The 27662-nt window shown below is 35.6% G+C and overlaps 1 long non-coding RNA gene across 1 annotated transcript; it reads right to left on the reverse strand.

The window, feature by feature from the left end:
• Positions 1-802: 802 nt before the first annotated feature.
• LOC145790094 (uncharacterized) lies at positions 803-14579 on the reverse strand. The gene is made up of 2 exons (XR_014328736.1): positions 14286-14579; positions 803-946 (listed from the first exon to the last, which is right to left on the reverse strand). It is a non-coding gene; the product is annotated as an uncharacterized LOC145790094 (long non-coding RNA).
• Between the last annotated feature and the right edge of the window lie 13083 nt (positions 14580-27662).

A 27662-nucleotide genomic window follows, 5' to 3' on the forward strand; every position in this document is an offset into this window, starting at 1 on the left:
TCACCACATTTGTTGCCTATACATTGTCGCTGAAAGTACCTAGTGACGAAAATAGTTTCGTTGCCTATTTTTCATTTTTGGCGCCGAAATTGGTCATCTCCACATGTTGCATTTTTTGTCCTCTATGACATCAATTTCGTCATTAGAATTAAATAATATTTTATTTTAATTGTTTTGGCGACGAAATATTCGTCATCAAATAGGTTTTAGTGACGAAATTTTTCCTCACCAATGATATAGATTAAGGTGACAAAAAAATTCGACACTAAAATGAATACAAACGAAAATTTTTCAATGACAAACAACATTTTGTCACCAAATATTTCAATTTAGCAACGAAATATTCAACAAATGTGATGAAATTATTTGTTTAGTACAATATCATTAGTGACAAAATTATTCGTCATGTTGTTTGAAAACTAATAGTGACATTTTTTTTTCGTCACTAATAATAATTAAAATTTTTAAAATGGGGGTAATATTTTCAATTTAAAATATTTCTTTTCACTAAAATTCTCTGCGCATTTCACTAACCTGTTTAATAAAATATCTATTACAAATCAATACAAAATCTGTTCATTTTCATATACACCGTAGTCGAATTTCAACACAATATCCACAAAAATACAATATAAACTACATGCAGATTACCAAACCTATCTTCTAATATCCACAAAAAACATGTCTACTAATATCCACAAAAATACAATATCAACCGCATACAGATTACAAAACACGTCTCCTAATATCCACAAAAAAACATGTCTACTAATATCCACAAAAATATAATATCAAGTGCGAATGACCAAACATGTCTTGTAATACCCACAAAAATATAAAATTTACAATGCAACCAAAATACATGTAAGGTAAAATGAACAAAAACACAAAATGAGCTAGCTTCTGCTCTCCAGATTACTTAACATGTCCATATCTAATCTCGAATCTACAACAAAACAAAACATAAAAAAAAAAAAAAAAAAAAATGCAAGTTAGGGTGCCGTTTGGTAACACTTACGTTTTCACTTTTCTGTTTATATTTACAAAAATTTTAAAAACTCAAATAAAAACTTGTTTGGTAAAATTTTTGATTTATAAATCAGTGGTCTCAGTTTATAAATTTGGCCAAAAAATGAAAACACAAAAAATGTGTTTCCATTTTGAGTTTTCAGTTTTTTTTTTTTTTTACCACCCAACACAAGCCACTACCCGCCACCATTTTCCACCACCGTCTTCCGCCACCACCACCCACCACCTACCCCCACCACCACCTACCACCACCACTCACCACCCACCTACCACCACCACCCACCACCCGCCACCATCCACCGCCCGCCGCCACCACCCGCCACTTACTTGCTACCACCACTCACCACCTATCTGCCACCACCATCCACCACCTGCTTCCACCAACCACCTGCCACTCACCCGCCACCACCGCCTACCACCACCACGACCACCACCATCACCCACCACCCAACCGCCACCCACCACCCACCCGCCACCACCTACCACCCGCCGCCGTCACCCACTCACGCACCACCACCACCACCCGTCACCCATCTGCCACCACCCACCACCACTTGCCATTCGCCACCCACCTGCCGCCACTACCCACCACCCGCCACCACCACCCACTCGCTACCACCCACCATCCGCTACCGTCATCCATCCACCCACCATCACCACCCACCACCCACCCGCCACCACCCACCACCACCCGCCATCGGCCACCCACCACCACCACCCGCCACCGCCACCATCACCCACTCGCTACTACCCACTACCCGCCACTGTCACCCACCCACCCACCACCACCACCCGCCATCCGCCACCCACCTGCCACCACCACTCACTCGCTACCACCTATTACCCGCCACCACCACCACCCACCCACCACCACCCACCACCACCAGTTACGTACCACCCACCGTCACCACTTTCCACCACCGTCTTTCGCCGCCACTTGCCATTTCTCACTCTTTTTTATATTTTAAATTTTTTTTAAACATTTTGTCAATTACCAAACGTGTTTGTAGTTTATGTTTTTTTTTAAAATAAACTAAAAATAAACAAAAACCAATTTATAAAATTTTTGTAAATATAAACTGAAAACGTAAACGTTACCAATTATTATCTTATCAATTAAATATGCAATTTAATATGTATTTTTTTACTTAGTTTTCAAAATGGGAGTCCTGTGCTAGTTTCATAAGTTTACACAAGTCACAATGGTCACTCCTGCGGTGTTTGAGGTGTTCACCGGGCCTTCTCGTGGTTGTTTAACAATTTTGGCCCCTGATGGCCCATTTTCAAGCTTAAGTGTGAGAAAAGTACATTTTTCAACTTAGTTTTCAAACTGGGAGTCCCGTGCTAGTTCCATAAGTTTCCATAACTTACATTTGTCCCTTCGGAGGTGTTTGAGGTGTTCTCCGAGCCTTCTCGTGATTGTTACACGATTTTGGCCCCCGATGGCCTATTTTCAAGCTTAAGTGTGAGAAAAATGCATTTTTCGACTTAGTTTTCAAACCGAAAGTCTCGTGATAGTTCCATCAGTTCCCACAATTTACATTGGTCCCTCTCGAGGTGTTTGAGGTGTTCTCCGGGCCTTCTCGTGATTGTTACACAATTTTGGCCCCCGATGGCCTATTTTCAAGCTTAAGTGTGAGAAAAATGCATTTTCGACTTAGTTTTCAAACCGAAAGTCCCGTGATAGTTCCATCAGTTCCCACAACTTACATTGGTCCCTCTCGAGGTGTTTGAGGTGTTCTCCGGGCCTTCTCATGACTGTTACACGATTTTGGCCCCACATAGCCTATTTTCAAGCTTAAATGTGAGAAAAGTGCATTTTTCGACTTAGTTTTCAAATCGGGAGTCCTGTGCTAGTTCCGTAAGTTTCCAAAACTTACATTGGTCCCTACCGAGGTGTTTTAGGTGTTCCCCAAGCCGTCTCGTGGCTGTTACACGATTTTGGCCCCATATGGCCTATTTTCAAGCTTAAGTGTGAGGAAAGTGCAATTTTCGACTTAGTTTTCAAACCGAGAGCATCGTGCTAGTTCTGTAAGTTTCCACAACTTACATTTGTCCCTCTCGAGGTGTTTGAGGTGTTTCTGGGCCTTTTGTGACTGTTACACGATTTTGGTCCCCAATGGCCTCTTTTCAAGCTTAAGTGTGAGAAAAATGTATTTTTTGACTTAGTTTTCAAACCGGGAGTCCCGTGCTAGTTCCGTAAGTTTCCACAACTTACATTGGTCCCTCCCGAGGTGTTTGAGGTGTTCTTCGGGCCTTCTCGTGACTGTTACATGATTTTGGCCCCCGATGGCCTATTTTCAAGCTTAAGTGTAAAAAAAATACATTTTTCAACTTAGTTTTCAAACCGGGAGTCCCATGCTAGTTCTGTAAGTTTTCACAACTTACATTGGTCCTACCCGAGATTTTTTTAGGTGTTCCCCCGGCCGTCTCATGGCTTTTACACGATTTTGGCCGCATATGGCCTATTTTCAGGCTTAAGTATGAGAAAAGTGCATTTTTGAACTTAGTTTTCAAACTGGGAGTCCCATGCTAGTTCTGTAAGTTTACACAAGTTATAATGGTCGCTTTCGAGGTGTTTGAGGTGTTCCTTCGGCCTTCTCGTGGCTGTTACACGATTTTGGCCCAAGATGGCCTATTTTCAAGCTTAAGTGTGAGAAAAATGTATTTTTCAACTTAGTTTTCAAACCAGGAGTCCCGTGCTAGTTCCGTAAGTTTTCACAACTTACATTGGTCCCTCCCGAGGTGTTTAAGGTGTTCCCCGGGCCTTTTCGTGACTGTTACACGATTTTGGCTCCCGATGACCTACTTTCAAGCTTAGTGTGAAAAAAATGTATTTTTCGACTTAGTTTCAAACCGGAATCCCGTGCTAGTTCCTTAAGTTTTTACAAGTTACATTGGTCCTTCTCGAGGTGTTTGAGGTGCTCCCCGGGCCTTCTCGTGACTGTTACATGATTTTTGCCCCCCATATGACCTATTTTCAAGCTTAAGTGTGAGAAAAGTGCATTTTTCAACTTAGTTTTCAAACCGGGAGTCCCGTTCTAGTTCAGTAAGTTTTCGTAACTTACATTGGTCCCTCCCGAGGTATTTTAGGTGTTCCCTGGGCCGTCTCGTGGTTGTTACACGATTTTGGCCCCATATGGCCTATTTTCAAGCTTAAGTGTGAGAAAAATGTATTTTTTGACTTAGTTTTCAAATTGGGAGTCATGTGCTAGTTCCGTAAGTTTCCAAAACTTATATTGGTCCCTCTTGAGGTGTTTGAGGTGTTCTCCCAGCTTTCTCGTGACTGTTACACGAGTTTTGGCCCCCGATGGCCTATTTTCAAGCTTATGTGTGAAAAAAGTGCATTTTTCAACTTATTTTTCAAACTGGGAGTCCCGTGCTAGTTTCGTAAGTTTTCACAACTTAGACTGGTCCCTTCTGAGATGTTTGAGGTGTTCCATGGGCCTTCTCGTGACTATTACACGATTTTGGCCCCATATGGCCTATTTTCAAGCATAAGTGTGAGAAAAATATATTTTTTGACTTAGTTTTCAAACTGGAAGTGTCATGTTAGTTTTGTAAGTTTCTACAACTTAAATTGGCCCCTCCTGAGGTGTTTAAGGTGTTTTCCGGGGCTTCTCGTGACTGTTAGACGATTTTGGCCCCAATGGCCTATTTTTAAGCTTAAGTGTGAGAAAAATGTAGGTAGCGTTTCGTAGAGTTTTGTAAATGTGATTTGAGAGTATGAGTTGTATTTTGAGTTTGTGAGTTGTAGAATTATGATTTGAGTGTAAAAAATTTGTTTGGTTATGGTTTTTAAATAGAGTGTTGAATTGTGTTTTGAAGATGTATTTTGAATTAAATTTTGAAAGTTTGATGTGACATGTAAAATGTGAAAATTTGTTTGGTGATGTGTTTTGAAAATAGTTTTCAAAACTTAATTCCACTAATAATTTATAATTAAACACACAACTCATATATCGATGTCCGTATTTTTTATCAACAATAATAACCAAACTATTTTTAAAATACTGAAATTAAAAATTGATTTTTTTTGTCAATTAATTTTTTTTCAGTAATTTTTTTGAATAATTTTTTTTTCAAATAATTTTTTCATTTTCAAATAAACCTATGTCAATTATTTTGTGTCAATTAATTTTTCTATTAATTCATTTTTTACGCCTGTACAAACATCTTGTAAAATACATTTTTTATTTTTTTCTAAAATTTTGTTAAAGTCAACAACTTTTGAGAATACATATTAATAAAAATTAACATAAATACACTAAGTTTAATATTTTAAAATACAAATTATAACGTAAATCTTACAAAATATTATCAATTTTTTTTCCATTTATTACATGTTATTAATTTAGTAATAAAGTCGTAACAGATTCACCACACATTATTGTACTCCCATGATGAGCACCCGTGAAGCTCATATAATTGGGTGAATTGGTGTGCAAAATGACTATTTTGCCCCTCTTGATTTAAATGAGAATTAGTTACATAGAACAAAATCAAAAGGGTAATATAGTAATTTCACTTACCTACTACCTATCCTCTATTGTACCATAGCTGTATGTTCAACACTGACTTAAAGAAAAAGGAGATGATGCAGACGATGTATACGGATGTCATATTATTAAAAAATTAATAATATTAAAAAGAAATAATATATAACAAATAAAAAGTAAATAAAAATAAATAAAAACCAATTTGAACCTTCTGAACCTATCTCTTTCTATAAAATCTGAATCTCATTCCTTAAAGAAAGAGGAGACGATGCAGACGATGTATATGGATGTGATATTATTAAAAAATTAATAATATTAAAAACAAATAATCTATAACAAATAAAAAGTAAATAAAAAAAATAAAAACCAATCTAAACCTTCTGAACCTACCCCTTTCTATAAAATCTGAATCTCATTCCTTAAAGAACAAGGAGACGATGCAGACGATGTATACGGATGTGATATTATTAAAAAATTAATAATATTAAAAACAAATAATATATAACAAATAAAAAGTAAATAAAAAAAAATAAAAAACAATCTGAACCTTCTGAACCTAACCCTTTCTATAAAATCTGAATCTCATTCCTTTAACCATACCAACTTCACCATCTCATTGCAACACCTTCTCCAGTTCCATCAGAGAACAACGTTAATTAAATACATCATATCCACCATCTCATTGCAACACCTTCTCCAGTTCCATCAGAGACCAACGTTAATTAAATACAGCATATTCGTGTGAAGTAACAATTCAATTACAGGTTAGTTTTGATGCCAGTTATCTTAGCTTCACATTTGATATTAGCTTCGGATTGTAGGGAGAGTGCAGGAAGGGGACGAGGAGGACAACCGGCCGGTCATCCCGGCCCAGGTAGCATTCCCACTCCGTATCTGTTGCTTTTCTTTCATATCTGTTCCATTTTGATCTGTTATATTTTTTCATATCTGTTCTAATTTTTTCACACCATCATAATGTTTGATATATTTTTCATACATTTTTCTTACCTCATATGTTTTAATATACATTTTTCTTTCACTTTTGCAGTCATCATGCCAAGAACAAAACGAACCAGACCCGAACTTGATGAATCCTCAAACCCTGTACCACCACCGCAGCAACATCATCATGGCTATCCAACTAATGATTTTCTCACATATCATCATGAACAAGCCTATGATCATTTCATTAATCGACCAATTGTTACGGGCAGAAACGTAAAACTACCTTATCAATATGATCCACTCTTACTTGGCAAATTAGATACAATGGGATGGTTACCATTAACTAATTTACCAAATAAGATATATCCCCGTCTTATACGATTATTTTATGTTCACTTGACACCTGGTGACCAACAAAATGAACCGTTCAGCCTTACCTCTTATGTTAAGGGAAAAAGAATCACACTCTCTCTCCGTGCTTTCGCACAAATTATTGCAGTTGAAACAGGAGATTTATAATGTTATTTTCAAAATGAGTCTGCCTTAGAAAAAATTGTTGATGATGTCACTCAGATTTATACCACAATTTGTGACAACCGATTGAGTAGCACTAATTTACATACCAGACATTTAAAGCCCCATCTTCGTATTCTCCATCGATGGATAGTTGAAAATGTCACCCCCAAAAAAGGATATTATGATACTGTTTCATGTTTTAATGTTTACTTGTTATATTGTTTTGAAATTGGACAAAAATTAGATTTATGTTTTATATTACTAAAATAAATGATGGTTGCAAAATGAGATAGTCTTAGTGGCCGGTCACTACCTTTTGGAGCTTTGTTAACCATAATTTTCAAAGCACATGATGTCAACCTTGAATGTGAAGGATATGTCAGAATCATTTCACCAATTTCTGAGTATACACTGACTCGAGCTGGTGGTGCTGACACCTTGCTGGGCTTTATTAATATTGAAAATGAACCAATACCTGATGAGGAAGAACCCAATGACAATGCCATGCCACCAAATGAACAACCCCATTACTGGACTGACTATTTAGCCTTGGAACAAGAACGGTACAATCAACGCCTACAATGGGAACAACATATGGCTAATCAGCTCAATGCATTGGGTACTCGGTTCGATGAATTTGCCGCTACTCAGAACTCACTAATTCAACAATTTGGTGAGTTTCGTGTAGACTCAGGGAGACGTGATGAAGTGACAAGGAATCGCATTGATCAGATTGACCACCGAGTCACTCAGCTGTACCATAATTATTTCCCTCCACCTCCAACACCACCTGATTTTGTTATTTTGTAATAAACTTTTTTATTCACGTAATGAATAACAAATAGTGTTTTTCTTTCCTACATTGTAAAATCAACCGGTCACAATGTTCGGTACAATCTGTGAGTTAGATTATGCATTGGAAAAATTATTTGTACAAAATTTAATAAACAGAACTTCATAAATATCTAACAAATCCTTCATTTCAATAAAATGAATAAAAATTGAACAATTACAAAATAATTTGTTTTTATCAATTAATACAAAAAATTAAATTAATGTTATGAAATTAAATAAAACAATGCACAAATTAATAATAATTATATTTTTCTTAAATGAAAACGAAAACAGAAAGTGAACATAAACTTGTGTACAGAAAATAACAAAGAACAACAAATTGTAAATGAATGTCACCGAATTAATAACAAAACCTTGAAATTGTTTACAATTTAACAAAAAGTCAAAAACACGGATATGTCATGTACAAATTTTTTACATAAAATTTAAATTAATAAGGTGTAATTATTTTACTAATTCTAGTCATTATGACACCTTTATTACATAACTTCGGCCACCAGCCACCACCAGCCACCACCCACCACCTACTTGCCACCACCACCCACCACCACCCACCTGCCACCACCATCCACCTGTCACCACCCACTTGCCACCCACCACCACCACCACCCAATACGAAGACATTTAAGTTAATAAGAACATAAAATTGCATATTACACATTGCATAATGACTGAAATTAATAAAATAATTACACATTTAAAACCATTACTCAGTACGATATTGACTTGCCTTGTTGACATCCCTTTTCTATCCATGGCCAACATGATTTTGCTACATAACAGTTGCAATTGCATCCCGAACGTTCGATTGATACGTTAACCCATGTTGTGACATGTCAACATAGTCAGCTTGGTCTCCAACAAGTCCGTCTGCTTCTGTTTCTACGGCCATTTCATTATCAGCTTCCATAAAGAATGGGTCCATAGCTGCATGCAAACGGATCCAATTGTGCACTACACAACATGCAATCACGAGAGGCCCTTGTTTTGTAGACTTGTAATTTGGCATGGACCACAATATTGGGAAGCGCTTCTTCAGAACACCAAATGTTCTTTTTATGACATTGCGTAATGACGAATGTCGATGGTTAAACAATTCCTTTGGTCCTGAATAATGACGGCCACGAAACTCTTGCAAGTGATATCGTTGAGACCGAAATGGGGCAAGAAATCTAGGTCTGTTTGTGAAACCAGCATCAACTAAATAGTACTTACCTACATGTAAATAATGAATACATAGTTCTGTCAATTGATATGTACAAACAAAAAAAAAAGGAAAAAGTGTACCGTATGTTATTTGGGGACAGTCACCATTGGGTGGGTATGGGAACTGTAGATCAGGTCGTGTAATAGAGTCAACCAAAATAGCGTTGTCGTGAGCGCTACCTTTCCATCCAGAATTAATAAATGTGAACAACATATCGAAGTCGTAAGTTGCGAGTGCGTTTTGTGATACCGTTGATTTCTGACCGCGGAATGTATTTTGTCTTGAAGCAGGGACCCATGCATTGACCAATGTGCCATCAATAGCACCGACACAATCCTAATTGACAGATATTTGTTTGACATTCAAAGCAAAACAAACTTGGATATTACTTTTATAATTAAAAAGAAAATAATATTTATTAACCCTTATTGATATGTACAACTTACAGGACAGTCATATTGTTCGTACCTTGAACCAGGGAAAAAACCTCCTATCATTTAAAATTTTTGCCGGTATGTCATCTTGGTTACGTGGCCTGATAACCGTTGATGCAAGCTTGCACAATGCCCTCATAATAATTTTTATGTGCTGACAAATTGTTTCTGTGGAGTGCTGAAATCTATCTGCCAATAGTCGATGGCGATCATTTTGTGCAAAAGTGTATAAAAAAATTCCAAGCGATTCCTCGACACTTATATGCATATGCTCAATATTGATAAAGCCATTTTGGAGTAAAGTGTCTTTCAATAAAATGAATGTTTGTGCATCCATTCGCATAATGTTCATCATTGTTTCTGGATGGCCATTTAATAGGCCGAAGATGTAACCATCACCTTTGAATGGACACGTTCGTTGCGGTCGGCGACTACTTGACGCGTTGATTTGGTCATGCATGAAAGCAATCATCAAAAAATCCATAAAATCATCAATAACCTCATCCTCCTCTGATGAGATCTCCATTGTATTATTTTCTCTGTCGGATGACATATGGTTTTGTCTACATCACAGTAAAAGCATAATTATAAAATATGTTATTCATGCTGTAACACATACCATTATTGGTGAAACAAAATTAAAAAGGAAGTATATGAATAGTCAGTCGTAGTTATTTTTCCGTGTACAATAAAATTCATAAAAGGACAAAATTTATTTAATACGTGGTCATATTGTAATAACACAACATAATAGATAAGAAAACAGAAATTACTTAAAAGTTCAACAAAAAAAAAAAAAAATACGAAGATAGGAAAGGAAAGAGGATATCATGGAATGAAAAAAAAAAAAAAACCAAGTAAGGAATAATGAAATCATCAAACAGTTCAAACAAGGAGATTTGATAACACAAGCAAAACAGAACTTCTGACTTCACTGCAAAGCGAGGATCATGGCTAGGCGCAAATGGGTAGGAGTGCGCATAAAAAACCTTCACCATTCCTTATCCTTGAACAGTGTTAGTGTCCTAACGTATTGCAATGGTGGTATGTCCCCAAGCTCTAGTAATGCATCTTGACATGCATCAAGGGAATAATCATCACCACCTGCACTTACAGCCTCTGTCTCATTTTCTCGTGCACGTGAATGTCCTGTTTTTGCTTGTACATAGGATGTGAAAGCTGCGCACACATCATCAAACCCACTTGACCGTGACTTTTTGGAACGACCACTGTCAGTCTGGCTGGTTGTAGGGCCCCTCTTGTGACTTTTGCCCTTTTCTGGATCCATGTACTCATCGCCGAATAAGTCAACAGGAATGGCCTCAGCAGCATTACTCCCACCAGCATTACTCTTACCAACATCAGGGTTCCAAAATTTATTTAACATGTCATCTTCTTCTTCTGAGTCAAGGGCTCCTTGTGTGGATGCACGAGATAAGGCTCCTGTGGCACAACAATTTTCAACAATTTCTGTCATTTCTTGAAAATATTCAAATCCTTTTGTCCTAAACTTCTTCACATTTTTGTTGGCCTACAAAAAATACAAATAAAGAATTAAGCACTGTATGTATCATGAAATGTTTAAATTAAAATTATTTAACAGTACAAATTAATGAAAAACCTTATCCCAAAATTCATTGGGTGCAACAACAGTGCCTACAACAATTGGATCCCATCACAGACCAGTCTGTGCCTGGAGTCCCTTAAATGTCTGGTAATCAGCTTTCAATCGCTAATATTTTTGGCACACCTGCTTTTCTGTATACCGAAATCCATACATGTTGTGCAACTGATTTGCATAATGATTCCAATGCCTAATTGTCCACGAAGTAGTACGACCTGTTGTTTGATTTTTTCTAACCTCATCTCTCAACATATTTATTAATTTCATTTCAATTCTGGGCGTCCACATTTTTGTATCTTGGTTGTCATTGGAATTATTTCCATCCATCTATAAGCATACAAATTATATTTAAACTAGTCTGGGGTAGATATACAAGACTAACAGAGCATAACAGAGCAAAATGGTTTCAAGGAGAACACAGATAAAAAAAAAAAACAGATGATATTATTTCAAGGAAAAAAATAACGTAACAGATTACTTGAATTTAAATAGCAGAAATATAACCACAACTAATAAAAAAAATTAGGCAAAAAAATCAGGTAGCATTATGTTTGAATGGTAAAAAAAAAATCAGTAAAAGAAGAATTAAGGAAAACCAGTAAAAGAAGAAGTAAGGGAAAAAAGGAGGATGGGTAGGTCGACCGGCCGGATACCGGCCGGGTGTCCCAGGTACTGCCAACTCAAGTTCTTTTCGTGCAAAGGTTCAAACAGTTCAAAATTTAAAATACCAACCGATCTAAAATGAAAAATACGCGTCTACAAATTCTGAGAAACAATTTGGGAACTGATTTCAACTTCTTTGAAATCATTTATACATAATAGATGAAGATTGATTTACCAGCTTACTGTTATTCTTCTTGGCAAAAGGTTCAAACAGTTCAGGAAAATCACAAAACATCTTAAAGTAAAAAAATAGTCGCCTACACTTCTCACAAAAGATTTGAGAACTGATTTCGACTCGTCTGAAATCATTTGCACATCACAGATGAAGGATATATTTACCAGATTAGTGAGAGTTGAATAGTTATCGCCGGTGACGGAATGTGTATACTGACTGAATGTGCCACTCTTTGCTTGTCGGATTCGACAATAGATTTGATAAATTTGACCTGAAAAAAAAAATGAAATTAGGGATGAATTTTTCAAATCATTTCCCTATAACAAAATATGTAAATAAATTTGTGAGTTATTTCACCTCGCACTCGTCGTTGTTTGGTTGCCCGTAATAAGAATCTTCCGCAACGCACAAATCGTAAGTCAGTCGATTTGTGAAAGATGATACCAGTACAGAGCGGGTTGGGTGGATTCATTATTTATAAAATGAGTCTTCTTTGTGAAGCCCACCCGTGATGAATCTGAAGTACTGATGAATCTGAAGTAGTGATGTTTGATACAGAGAAGCCTACCTGTGATGAATCTGTAGTACTGATGTTTGATACAGAGATGAGGTTCACGTGAAAATTTCAGAGACGATGGAGAAGGACATGGAAGGACATAGAAGCTTTTCAGATCAAAAGAGGAAGAAGGCAGTACGTTGAAAGTAGAGATACAAGCTACCAAACAGGTTTTCAAACTGTAATTTGAATTAACACGCGGAATTGTATTTTGAATGTCCTATCCAAACGTGAAGCGCGAGTTCATGTGTTGAAAGTTAATTTGAAAATACAAACAAACAGAGCCGTAATTTTTGACTTAGTTTTCAAACAGGGAGTCTCGTGCTAGTTCCGTAAGTTTTCACAACTTACATTGGTCCTTCCTAAGGTGTTTGAGGTGTTCCCGGGCCGTCTCGTGACTGTTACACGATTTTGTCCCCCCGATGGCCTATTTTGAAGCTTATGTGTAAGAAAAGTGAATTTTTCAACTTAGTTTTCAAACCGGGAGTCCCGTGCTAGTTCCGTAAGTTTTCACAACTTAGATTGGTCCCTTCCAAGGTGTTTGAGGTGTCCCTCGGCCTTCTCATGACTGTCACACGATTTTGGCCCTCAATGGCCTATTTTCAAGCTTATGTGTGAGAAAGTGTATTTTTTGACTTAGTTTTCAAACCAGGAATCTCGTGCTAGTTCTGTAAGTTCCCACAACTTACATTGATCCCTCTCAAGGTGTTTGGGTTGTTCCCTGGGCCTTCTCGTGGCTGTTGCATAATTTTGGCCCCTGATTGCTTATTTTCAAGCTTAGGTGTTAAAAAAATACATTTTTCGACTTAGTTTTCAAACCAATAGTCCCATGCTAGTTTTGTAAGTTTCCAAAACTTAAATTGGTCCGTCCTAAGGTGTTTGAGGTTTTCCCCAGGCCTTCTTGTGACTATTACACGATTTTGACGCCCGATAGCCTATTTTCAAACTTAAGTGCTGGAAAAGTGTTTTTTTTGACTTAGTTTTCAAACCAGGAGTCTCGTGCTAGTTTTGTAAGTTTCCATAACTTAAATTGGTCCCTCCCGAGGTGTTTGAAGTGTTCACCCGGCCTTCTCGTGGCTATTACATGATTTTAACCCCCGATGGCCTATTTTCAAGCTTAAACGTTGGAAAAATGCATTTTTTGACTTAGTTTTCAAACCGGGAGTCCCGTGCTAGTTCCGTAAGTTTCCACAACTTATATTGGTCCCTCCCGTGGTGTTTGAGGTGTTCCCCGGGCCTTCTCCTAGCTGTTACCCGATTTTGGCCCCCGATGGTCTATTTTCAAGCTTAAGTGTTGGAAAAGTACTTTTTTGACTTAGTTTTCAAACCGGGAGTCCCGTGCTAGTTCCATAAGTTTCACAATTTACATTGGTCCCTCCTGAGGTGTTTGAGGTGTTCCCTGGGCCTTCTTGTGGCTATTACACGATTTTGGCCCCTCTAATGACCTATTTTCAAGCTTAAGCGTTGGAAAAGTTCATTTTTTGACTTAGTTTCATGCCTACGTGTTGAAATAGTGCAAATTTCAAAGTAGTTTTCAAATTAGGAGCCACACGCTTGTTTCATAAGTTTGCACAACTTATGTTGCTCTGTCTCAAGGTGTTTGTGATGTTTTTCGGATCTTTACATGCATATTTCACTATTTTCCCGTGACCTTTCACCCCTAAATGTCAAAGTATTTTTTTATTCTGCCCTAGTTGATTAAGAAATTTTTACTGAATTAACATAGAAACATAATATACTAACAAAGCCTACTAATCCAAAAAATAAATTAGTAGAACGCACAGAGCTGTATACCCTGACCGGGATTGATTTTGATCCACATCGATGTTTTGTCTTCATTTGCATCATATTATTCACATTAGCTAGTGATTGTTCCTACACAATTGAAACACCAATAAAAACAAGAAAAGATAACATTATTAAGAAGAAACTTAATTTTTGACAATCAGCATATATAAAACATTTTACCTTGAAGCTATCGAGAGACTTTTGACTAAAAATTTTCCAAAAATATAATCTAGCAACTTTGATAACTAAATTTCTCAATAATAATTCTTAGGCTAGTTGTTCACATTAGATTGACTAAGACTACAACTTGATACAACAATTACCCTGTGCTAATAACTATAATCACATAAATATAAATGACAAGTCGTCCGTTCGGATAAGAATATGATTTACATGGACTCTGAATTGTAAAGAGCAGGCTAGGGAGCTTGATTGGATAAAGGTGTTGAAAATACTCCCCTATTGACCATAAGTAATTGAAATGGCACTCTCTTAATTTCCACAAATGTAGAGTAATCCTTGTTCATTGGTTGTTTCCATGGCTCCCCATCTATCTGCAAATAAGCTTCTTTCCACTCTCCATCTCTAAGCTCAAATTGTATCACTAAAACCTACAAAATGTTGATAGACTTCATTAAAATTTGACTATCATAGTTGTGGAGTAGTAATAACAAAGTTTTGTTAACAATGAAGTTCACAACTACATGGGAATATCTTCGTTACTCTTTGGGGGCAATTATAGAGGGCTATTGGTTCAGTAGTTAAATTGTGGCATACTAACTTTCAGGATTGTGGGTGACACATTAAACTCTAGAAGGTGACGCGATCAGATGAAAGGAAATACCTAATTTCAATAAAGAAACAAACTACTCTAAGCCCAAATGAAATGTGAAACATGTCAGACTTTTTGAGTAGAACCAAAAGTCTTGGTACATGCTTTGCAACCTCTATAAGAATATGGTGTCAGCTTGATAAGGGGGTAAATATTTTTTAATTAATTACCCATTTTATTTCAACATTCCACACACAGAAAAAGTTAGGCATCAAGCACTTGAATTTAGTAGAAATTGCTTGTTAGAGCATTTTAGACATTTTGTCTAGCCTCAACACAAAATTGGAGTCTTTACCACATCCTCCTATGCTGGCTACATGTGGACAACCTTGGAGGGTAGACAACATAATCTCAGGAGTAAAAAAGTGTTATTGAAATACAAACTAGGCAAAATACAGAATTCACTTTTATATATTTTTGCTACACAAAATATCCCTATTAGGTGTTAGAGGTGCTCTTAGAGTTGCTATAAAGTCTATAAATACTCAAAGTATACACTAATAGAAATTTCAGTTTCTTAATATTATTTCCCTTAATTTTCAATGTTGTATATATTCCTCCTAAGAAGCATATGTTTTTTCCAAAAATCAAGATACGAATACACCATTGATACAACAAAGAAATATGTTTTTTTTTTTTACATATTTTCATTTTCTATGTATATGAATATAACATCCACAAACCACCAAAAATAATGAATTTTTTTTTGTTATATGGGAATTTAGACTATTCAGTATGCCTACTAGTTTATTCATAGTTTATAAATATAGCCAGTTCAATATTGAGGATTTGGAAGAAGAAGATGAAGAATAAGTTTTCAGAGATTGCTTCCTTACTCTTTTATTTTTCTTTTAGAACTTAATATATTTTCTAGCATGTTTAGTATATATGCAACCTGCTTGAATGAAAGAAAATTTCAACATGTAGTACCTGGGCAATGTGTTTAGCAAAAATAAGGTCAGACAAAACAAAGGAAGCAAGCTATCCTTGTTTTAGGCCAAAAATTTCTAGAAGACCATCATTCACATGAACCCCAACAAAGCCTCTCTGTAAAACAAAGAAACAATTTCAATAACACCACTTTTAGCTTGAGATTTGACATAGTTTCTTTCTAAGAGTACATCAAACAGGCAGTAGAAGTTCCTGTCCTAATTATCATCAAATAAAAATAAAATAAAAAACACAAATGATCCTATACAAAAAAAAAAATGCAATGCATAGCTGCTCATGCAACATAAAGACACCCAATAGAGAAGAATAAGAAGAGAACAAACATGCCTCAAACCTAATATCTGAGAGGATATGTGTAGACACCCTATTTTTGACCGTCCTTAAGACTCGGACGTCATCTCTTGTGCACTCGATGATTGTGCTTGTTTGTGTTCGTTTGTGTTTGTTTTGAGTGCTCGAAGTCCTCGGTGGAGTACCTTGCCTTTGAACCTTGAAACCTTATCTGTTTTGTGCACTATTTTGGACCAAAAGCTTGTTGTTTCAAGTCTGGAAGAGTGGGTGACCTGTCGGCCTAGACTTGTTCTTGTTGGCTACCAGTGGTGGCCGACGGCTATTAATCTCTTTTTTCAGATATTTATTGACAGCTGTGCCAGTTGTTGCACACTGAGCTACATCTCCATTCACGTGTATGGTAGGATGTTCCCAAGCTTAAGACTTGTTTTTCTATATAAAGGGGGGTTCCTCCCCCATTTTAGAGGGTTCGCAATTTTAGACCAAAAAAATATCTCTCTCTAGCTTTCTCTCTCTCTCTTGATATTTTGTGCTTGGTTGCCTAGTTTCTCTATACTTTTGCATACCAACCCTTAATCAAACTTGACCATCTTTGAGCTGAGGTTCCTTGGAGTCTTGTTTAAGGTCTAGAAGGAGGTTTGAGCTTGAATTTGTGCTTAATTTGTGCTTTGCTTCAAAGGTATAGCACTTACCTTGTTTAAGTTTGTTTTGTATACTTATTTTCTCATCTTTTTCAACTATTTTTGGGCTGATTTTGAACTGTAAAAAACTCTGTTTTGTATCCTAAATGTGTTGGTTTGACGCCATTTTGAGTTAAGGGGTGGTCCACCCTTCTTGCTCCGTTGTTTGTTAAACTTTTGTGCTATTATTCATCGCTTTAAAACCAATTTTTTTACCCCTTTTAACCATTGAATTTCAGAGGTTTTTCAGTGGTAAAAACCTCATTTTGAAGTCCAAAATTGGAGGGGTTAGCCTCCCCTCCTTGTGTCTTGTTTGCATGCCTAGTTAGCGTCATGCATTAGCTTATTGTTTTAGCTTTTTGAGGCTTAAGTCCAGCATGTTTTAGACTATATTTAGGGCTATTTTGCCTCTGTTTTTGGTTGGTTAATTCATTTGAGCCCTGTATGGCATAGTTGTAGTGTAATTTCCTTCACTAGCTTGGTGTTTTAGGACTTTAATCACCCTTGTTTTGAGTTAATAGCATGTTTTAGTGTTGTTTTGTACTTAATTTCAGTACTTTAATCTCTGCAATCTCCCTCAATTCTTCACTCTTTTGTTTTCTTTGAAAGTGGTTTTAAACCCCTTGTTTTCCTAAGTGTGAAATGGAGGTGCTACACCTAATGGTTTAATCCCTTAGGGGGTTTATTACCAATAGTGTAACACCTCTTTCATACCCAAAGCTACTTGTGGTTTGAGCCACCTTTCCATTAGAGAACATTCACCAATGGACAATTGGATTAATGAATGGTTTGGTAATTAAAATGAGTAAAGAAAATTGGACAAGTAAAAGAGGTAAGATAAGCATCTTTCGTGTTGCATTGCATGTCTTTGAATCGGACGTTAATTCGAACATAAGGAAAATGGAACATTTCACACTCAAAAGTGATGAAATGTGCCACTTTCCTTGGTCACCATTGCCTTCGATCATGCATGATAGGGTGGTGGTCTTTTTGAGTCTTGTTTTGCATTTATTAAACATGTACAAACTTGGTTCCTTAGCCATCATGCATGGAAATTGCTTGATTGATGGTTTGAGGGCCAAGAGTTACACTCTTTTGAGCTTGTTAGATGATAAGAAGGGTAACAGTACAAACAATCCTTGAGAATACACTGCTTTGCCTCTGTTTGCTCTCTGTTATAGCAATAGGAAGTTCAGGACAGAAGTGGCCGACCGGCCACCAGCAGTAGCCAACTGGCCACCAATGGTAGCCAACAGCCACCATTGGTAGCTGACCAGCCATTAATGAAATTTGCGCAGTTTGTTGATAAGGTGGAGCAGAGGTGTTCTGGAAGTTGGTGGCATTGTCAATGTTCAAATGTGCAAACAGAGGCATTCAGTGACAAGGCGGTGGCTTTTTTGGATGGAAACCGAGCATGCATGGGCCTCCCTCGCTTCCTGCCATTAGCTAATTAGATTAATTAGCAAAAGTTGAAATACATGTTGTAACTATTTAAGTAGAGTAGTTAGTTAATTACTTCATGTTGTAATTAATTAGCTTAATTGCTTTGTAATTAGTTAGTTAAGTGTTTGGCTAAGTATTTTGATTTGTAATATTTAATTAGCTTAGAATAGTTAGTTAATTCATTTCAAGTGTTGTAATTAGTTAGCTTAATCAGTATAGCTAGTTAGTTATCTTATTCATTCGGACCCTCCTTCGCGAGGGCGTAATGTTGTAATAAGTGTGTGTGCCTGTGTGTATGTATTCCAATCCCACATCTTTCTCCCTTTTATTTAATCGCTTTCGATGGTTAGATTAGAGACATGTTTCACTTAGAATATTGCATGCTTGCATCCATCCATTTGTATTGCATGCACGGAGGCTTGGCGCATCATTCAAACTGCATTACAATTTCAATATCTTCTTTGAATACGTATTTTATCGCATGTTGTTCAAATCGATCCATATGCCATATTAATAGTCGAGCCTATTAATTGCATTATCGCATGTGTTGCATTAGGCATCTTGTATAGTTAGGATCATGCATCTTTCTAACTAGTTTATGTTTTGGCTTGGAGTACTCAGTAAGTTTTTATGCTTTAGCATACTTCCATGAGTGTGATTGATATGTTTCCATGTTTCGCATGCTTGCCATGAGGCTATGTGCTTAAATGCTAAACTGTTTGAATGCCTGTGGATGAAGGCTTGTTGTTTGGATTGGAACGATTCAACGGATTTGCGTTTTAAAGCCCACTTTGTTGAGTGGCAAATCATGTTTTAAGCCCACTATGTTTGGTGGCAAATCCGTATCTTTAAGCCCACTTGAGGGTGGCAAATTCAAACCATTTTCGCAAATTGTTCCAAGTCTTGCAAACTAGTATATACTTGTTTGTGCGTGTCACATAGTAAAGCTAGCTTAAATAACCGGAATAAGAATGCATAATGTTTATAAAACGCATATCATGATTAGTAGAGGCCGATCTTTGATCAGGTGAGCGGGGGTGCTCATTTCATGACCTTCTCCCCTCGTACCTAAGTTCCAGAGCCGAGGCAACTTTGGTGATGACGAACACGTGGTCTTCGGCACGAGTCAGGGTTTCCTAAATTTCCCCAAAATAAATATTTTGGTGGTGACTCTGTATTTGGCAAAGCAGTCCAATTTTGGCATTATTTAATTTAAAATCGATTTTTTAAAAGGTTTGCCGAATTTGGACTCTTTGGTGTTTATCAGTTTCACATTGCAATTGTGAGACTAGATTTAGAACCATGGGAGTCCGAACTGTGAGGCCTTCTATTCAACCCTTTCCGAAAGGCGGGGCGCGGAAAAAGGCAAGTCCACAATATGTCTTTGGGAACAACTAAAGGAAGTTTCTAAATGCATCCAGGGACCATGGTCATATTTTGAAGTATCATAGCCACATAAGAGAATTCGGGCAAAAAACAGTTCTAAAATTGTAAGTTATGAGGACATTTGGGTTGTATAATGCTTTTAAAAAAATCATATTTCTAATCTGCAATCATTGGGGTATTTTATTTTTTTTGGAGGGAATACATTGAATTATTATAGGGGAGCCAACCTCACACCAACTAAAGGAGAAGAAAATTTTTCTTTTCCATTCAAATGTTCTTTTAGGTTTCAAAATAGCATTTGACCTCTACTAAACACATTGCATTGGTTTTATTTACCTATATGTGCATAACTACTATAAGAACTTGTCATTAACTTTGATAAGGCTTACCAAAAAGCAACTATAATGCATCATCATTATGCTGATAGATATGGCATTTTAGGTGGCCAAAAAATTATACTTTCTCCAAATACTCCGACTTCAGATTACCCCATGGATTTCTTCTACTCGCATAATTATTAAGATTTAAAGCAACTATTGACCTGACACTGAAAAAATAAAAACTATCAAGGTATATGAAATGAAAAAATCCAAAACTAAAAAACATGGAAAAATAACCATACAAGAAATTAAAAATTAAACAAAAAAAGAAGAAATAGTAATCGGCTAAATGTTTAATACTATGAAGATTTTACCAATGTAACTTCCAGGAAAAAATCAAGGCGAGAAATATTTGGGTGGAACCAATCCAATGAATAAGATATTTTAAATCTTGTCACAGGCACACACAAAAAATGTATATATATATATATATATATATATATTTGTAATCATAGAAAAGTATTTTAACAGTGATAGACAGTAACAAATCATCACTCTGATTGTCATACATGCAAAGCAACAAATAATAAAACTATTGAAATTGACCTTGATGGAAGTGAAACTTGTTCCCATTTTGAGCAATTGACCTTCTTAACATACATCCTTAATATGTTCTTGAGTCCCCTGCAATTACAATGTTGTTGAGGATGCAAGTGAGCAATGACGAGCTAGTCATTATTTTGAAAGATTAGGTTACACAATCACAACATAGGGGAGGTAACCAACTGTACACAAATAATATCACTAAGCTTGAACAAAAGAACTATAATTTTGTCATTACAAACACACGCGTTGTGTTCGTGTTTTAGCAGACAGATGGAAGTTTGCAGCGGTACTCTCCAAAATCCAGACACAGAGTCATGGCCATAAATGCCTACATGAATTTACTAATGAGTGAAAACCCCCTAGAAGAAGGTTTTTCAATACAATAGATTAGGGCTTTCAATACATACACAATGAGGGACCAAATATACATACAAATACATACACAATCAATGGATTACGGCTTTGAAACTAATGACAGAGAAAGGAAAAAGAGGGGAAAATGTATGAAACCACTAAAATCAAACTCATTTAGGACATCAAATCTACAAAACTTTACAAATCAAACCACTTCAACCAAACCCATTTTTCAAAATCAACACCAAATTAAATTGAAGAAATCATAACAACCCTAGAGCATGATTGAGAAATGGGGAAATAGAGGAAATGAGAGGTAGACAAAGCAAAAAATAGACCGCTAGTGAGAGAGAGACAGACTGAGAGTGAGAGAATACCAGTGAGGATGAGGCGGTGGTGATCTACGGGCGGTGGTGGTGGCGGTGGCAAGCGGCGTTGGTGGTGTGCGCTGAGGTGAGGTCATGTAGGGTGAGGTTTGGTGGTCAAATCTGTGTGAAAAGAAGAACCGATATATCTAAGGCATCAACATATTTATTTCCCTCTAAAACCTTTAGCAACTAAACCATTTATTTGGTGACAAAATTATTTCCTCACCAAAAGATAAAATTATTGGCCACGAAAACAGTTTTCTCACTAAATGATATTAAAATATTAAAAATTATTGGTGACGAAAATATATTCGTCATTAATAATTTTATTATTGGTGACTAATTTTTTCCTCACCAAAAGTTTGAAAATTTTGACACCATCCGAAAAATTAGCGGGAAAATCTTCGGTGACAAAAAAATATATAAATAATGATGAAAAATAATTTCGTCACCTAATTTTTTTTATTATGTATGTAGATTGGTGACGAAATTTTATTTTTGTCTCTAAAAATGGTACATTTGGCGACGAAAAATTATTTTCTTCACTAAAAGGTACGTCTTTCGTGACAAAATTTATTTTCATCACCAAAGACACTTTTTGTTGTAGTGATTTTACACACAAGATTATTCTAGCATGCAGTTCTCAAGCTTTGCTCGGCAAAATTATGTCAGGTTCGACCCATAAAAGTTGAGCTCAAGCTCAAATCGTTAAGTATTTATATAGCTCGAGCTTGGCTCGACTTAGCTTGTTTATAAATGAATGAGTTCAAGTTCAAACACACAAAGGAATTAAGTTGTGAAAAAAAAAGTATCTGTCAATTCATAGAGCTCAAATAACATAACATCTTAATATAACAACAAATCAATGACATAAACAGTATGATTAATATAAACATATTAAGAAAACTTGAAAGCCAACTGCCAAGAACAAAACAAAATCTAAAAAGTCAATTGCAATAGCAAAATTAAACTAATCTAAACAAAACATAAAACTTCATATCCCAACCTCAAATTGCGATAAACAGCTACCACATATAGTATATAACATAAAACTATACATGTCCAACCAAAAACCTTAAGCACAACAATTAACAACTAAGTTGCTCAAACAAGAAACTACATCACTTAATCTTCAAAAACATTTCTAAGGTTCATGTAAGAAACAAGATCAATCAAAATGTGTTCCAACGTCTCAAGTTGATAATGCTCTAAGAGTTTGCTTTCATTTCCTTGGTACTTGCATAAACCTGCACTTCTCCAAAATTTGTTTCATTTGATAAAGATTAATTTTAATGTAAAGCTCTAAAATAATTAATATAAATAGCTGATTGATTTAATGGAAAAAAATACAAATATAGAATATACCATGTTAAAATGTTTAATTACAATAAGGCTTATCATATGACCATTAAGACAGCAAAATCTCCTTCAAAGATTGTTCTGCAGTCTAAAGAAGTAAAAATTTTGATTTCAATTTTGTTTTGTTTTGTTTTTCACATAAACTAATTATTAAAAGGATCTTTTAATTTTTTTTTTTTTTTTTTGAACATGAAAAAAGGAGGTTCTGTGGGGGCATTACGACCTCCGCAAGCCCAAGCCCCGGGGTAATCTGTTGCCGGCTGGTTTAACCCAACCCATAGGAAGGGACCTACCACCAAGGCACCAGTGGAGCTCATCAACCACCCCAGCCACGAACAAGCTACGACTGGAGTACAGCGCGAGGTCGCAGAAGCGAGCCCCTGGAAAATCTAGGAATTTCGTGCCCCCCAGGAGTCAAACTTGACTCATGGCTGTGGAAAGGCAATGCCTTCACCACTGGGCCACCACCCTCGGTTGTGGATCTTTTAATTGTATAAGGCAAAAGATTATACTTACATCCAATGTCTTTTTCAGTCCATATAATACACATACTCAATCAGCTCCACAAAGTAATATTTGGACAATTTTTGTTGATAATGATGCACGATAAGCATCAATAGCTCTACCTCTGGCACTAAATCTTGACTCCAAAGCTAGTAGGGTGATAGGAACTGACAATATGTCACATGCCATCTTGGACAATATGTGATACTTCAGATTAATTACTTTCCATCACTCTAATGCATCAAAATGGGAATCTGAGCCTTCATAACAAGCATAAACACTTTTTAAATAAATATGCTAGTTAGATTTCACTGGCTAAATGGTGTCAACTTTTCTAACAAATGATTTTAATTTGAATTGCGCTATTACAATAGTTTTTCCAATGCTATGCATAGAACTACTAGAAGAGTCAACTTCTCATGTGTTTTTCAAAAAACTTTTTTTAGTATTTGTTGAGGTATGAATAGAAACATACTCATTGTAGAACTTATATAGAGCTTCATGAACCATAGAGATATTTTTAGTAGCTTCAATCTCTGGGTAGATCTTTGGAAAACAAAACTCTATAGGCATCATTTTGTATCTTGGATCCAAAATAGCAACCATAGCCATTAATTAATTGCATTCACCTCAATAATTGTCAAATTTGATCTTCATCTTCAAAGCAACTGCTTGAATGTATTCATTGTCATCCACTAACTTCTCATTTGATATTTCTTTTATCCTGCAAACCTCTGTGAGGAACAAATTCGAAGTTGGTTATTCACTTCTAGAAATGATATTTGTGACTTCATTAAAAATTGTCAAAAACTGACACATTCTCAATTTTATTCAATTTCAAGGCTATGCACATAGATAAAACCTAAGTTTCTTTCTTGGTACCTAGGGAAGCATCTTTAAATTCCAAAGCAGTAGCCGTCATCATATACGCTCCAGTTCATCGTGTAGGACAATCCAAAATCATTTTCTTTAAAGGCAATCACAATGGCTTAACAATCTCACTGAATTAAATAAGATGTTCTTCTGATGTAATCAAATACTTCACACCTTCCTGGATACATGAACAATGCCTCCAATTTCACCAAGGCCACTATGATATGGAGAATAGGTGCACAACAACGCACATAAGGTAATTTCTTCTTCAATGCAAAGTTTTATTTAAAGACCCTCAAAGTAACATCATTGTATGAAGCATTGTCCATTTGTAATAATATCCATCTTGTTTTCGATGCCGCATTCAACTAAACATTTGTAAAGTACATCAACAATGATAACCCCAATATGTGGATGTGGTACATTACAAAAGTTGAGGACACGATTTTGTAACTGTCATCATCATCTACAAAATGAGTTGTAATGACCATATATTAATTTTTTTTCCCCAACTTCGACTAGTTTGTTGTAATATTGATTCCATTAATACTCTTCATCAATGCTTTCAACTTCTTTTGAATCTCATAGGTTGATACACAATAATTTTTTGGGTGAATTATACCAACGGTCCTTATAGTTTGGAGTTTGTGTCATTTTGATCCCTTACTTTTCAATTGTGACACATTTGACACTGAATTTTGAATCTTATTCCAAATAAGGACAATTGAAGATATTATTGGATTTTTCAAGGGCAAATTTGTTAATTTGATAAAATATAAATTAATTTGACAAAAATAAATGTCAAAAAATTATTTTGAATTTTTTAAAATTATTTTTACCTACTAAAGATAAAATAATATAAAATTGATAAATCTTTTAGATATTTTTTTTTTACCAAATTAATTTTTATTATGTATATGGATGATTATCATGTAAAATTAATTTTTAAAATTTAATCATGTAATTTTTATTAATTTTTATTAATTTTTACCAATTTTACATAACTTTATCTTTGGTGGGTAGAAATAATTTTTAAAAATTTTAAAATATTTTTTTGACATTTATTTTTGTCAAATTAGTTTATATTTTATCAAGTTGACGATTTTGCCCTTGAAATTAAGCAATGGTATGCTCAATTGTCCTTATTGGAAACAAAATTCAAAATTCAGGATAAAATGTGTCACAATTGAAAAGTCAGGGACTAAAGTGACATGAGCCCCAAACTATAGGGACTATTAGTGTAATTTGTCCTAATTTTTTTGTTGTTGTACTATGAAGCATGGGTACTTTGAAAAACATATCGTACCCGTACCAGGTATTTACCGGCATATGGTACTTCTACATACGTAGCGGATACACGGAATACGTACCCAAATTTTTTCCTCTTAATTTTTAACGTACCCAAACGTAGGTAGTATATACCCAAAACGTACCGTACCGTACCGTACCATACCTCAGTTGAAACAATATATCCTTCTACTATAGAGATAAAATTTCTTGTCACTAAGACTTCTTTTTTATTTTTAGTTCTATACTTAGCATGATTTTAAAATTAAGTTATGGATTGTAAGTTATTTATTATATTAACACTTAATTTTGATTTATACCTTTACTTTTGGCATTAAATGTTAATTGTAGGTTGGATCTTAACAAATTAAACCATTTAATCAATTCATTACTCTAAATTAAAAATAAATATTTTTTTCAAACATACCAAGTTGTACCTATACCCTACTTTTTTTTTGAATTTTACCGTATCGACGTACTCGTATCGTACCAGTACCGGTACTCGTACCTATACCCGTGCTTCATAATTGTTGTATGATTTATCTTTTGCCAATGTGGGATAACGGTTCTCATAAACTTGTTAAGCAAAGTATGCTCCATTAATGATAAAGTATCATATGAGAAGCAACCTTCCTTAGTTTTACATGGTCATACATGAAGATAGAAACATTAGTCACACTATCAAACCCAAAACTGCATCAAATGATAGAACATTTTGCTTCTATTCTAAAAATTTACCATACAATTTTTCTTTAAGTGCCTAAGAAATTGAGTTGTAACTCCTATTGCATGAAAAATAAATTGTATTTTGCACCATGTACGTTGAGCCGCCTTTGTACTATTTGGAAGGAATACTTCATTACATTCCTTTCAAGCTTGGGATATCCTTTCTTAACCTTCTTTTGGAATAGGTTCTTATCTTCCTCAACTACTTCATTGTCTTTTCATTGTCCTTTTTTTTAATGCAAATTTTCATTATCCTCTACTTCAATTGATATCAACGACATTATTTACATCATCGGTAGAATTATTTATGAGCAGACTAGTGGTTGATTGCACAAATGAAGAAAATAGTATACATGAACCTTGTTCTAGAGAGTGAGATAAAGTTCTCTATTTGACATATTTGACAACAAAAATAAATTCTAAAAAATGAGGTTTAAATTTTGGGATATTTATTAGTCTGACAGACTTTATCAATTTGTTACCCATTAGGTTTTCATATGCACACCCTCATTAAATATTTTTTCTTATCTACTCTCTCTAATATTTTGCATAGAACATTTTCTGTCTTTGTCTCTCTGCCTATATGTCTATCTCTCTCTTATCTCTCTACATTACTACCACACATCACCACCGTCACCATCCACCGCTGGCCACTGTTGCTCACCTCAACCACTCCTCCTCTGTCACCATCAATGGTGCTCGTCTCAACCACCATCTTCCTCCATTGATGCCAACATCGATTGCCTCAACCACCGCCCTTGTCCTCCTCCTTCGCCACCATCATCGCTTACCTCACACCACTATCATCCTCCATCGTTGCTTTCCTTGGACATCATTGCCGCTGCCACAATCTTCTATCATCGATCTATTGTCTTTAATGATGAACTTCATCGAAGGCTTTAGATCTAGGTATTTTCAATGTTGAACTACTATCTTTGGTGCCAATCTGGTACTGTACATGTTCACCGATGATATTGAGACTTTTTCAAATCTCATTCCTCATTTCTCATCTTTGTCTCTCTTTATTTTTCAAAGTAGATCTACTGTAAATTTATTTATCAGTCTATCTTATTCTGTATGTAGGTGTCTTGTCAGTGAGTAAGTGAATTGGTTAGATTTGGCATATGTAATTTTTTTAACAAATCATGCAGTGATAAATTTATCAGTCAATCTTATTTTGTATGTGTGTATAAGAGGAGGTGTCTTATGAGTGAGTGAGTGTGACTGTGACTGTGAGGGAGTGAATGGGTCAAATTTGGAATATGTAATTTTTTACAGATCACCCAATGATAAATTTATCACTGAAATGTTCAGTTCACTAAATATATTAGTGATAAATTTATCACTGCATGTGTCTTTGATTATTTTGTTGATCTTGTATTGATCTATGA

Source organism: Camellia sinensis, chromosome 5 (assembly GCF_055761805.1).
Source record: "Camellia sinensis isolate YWXY chromosome 5, ASM5576180v1, whole genome shotgun sequence".
NCBI lineage: Eukaryota > Viridiplantae > Streptophyta > Magnoliopsida > Ericales > Theaceae > Camellia > Camellia sinensis.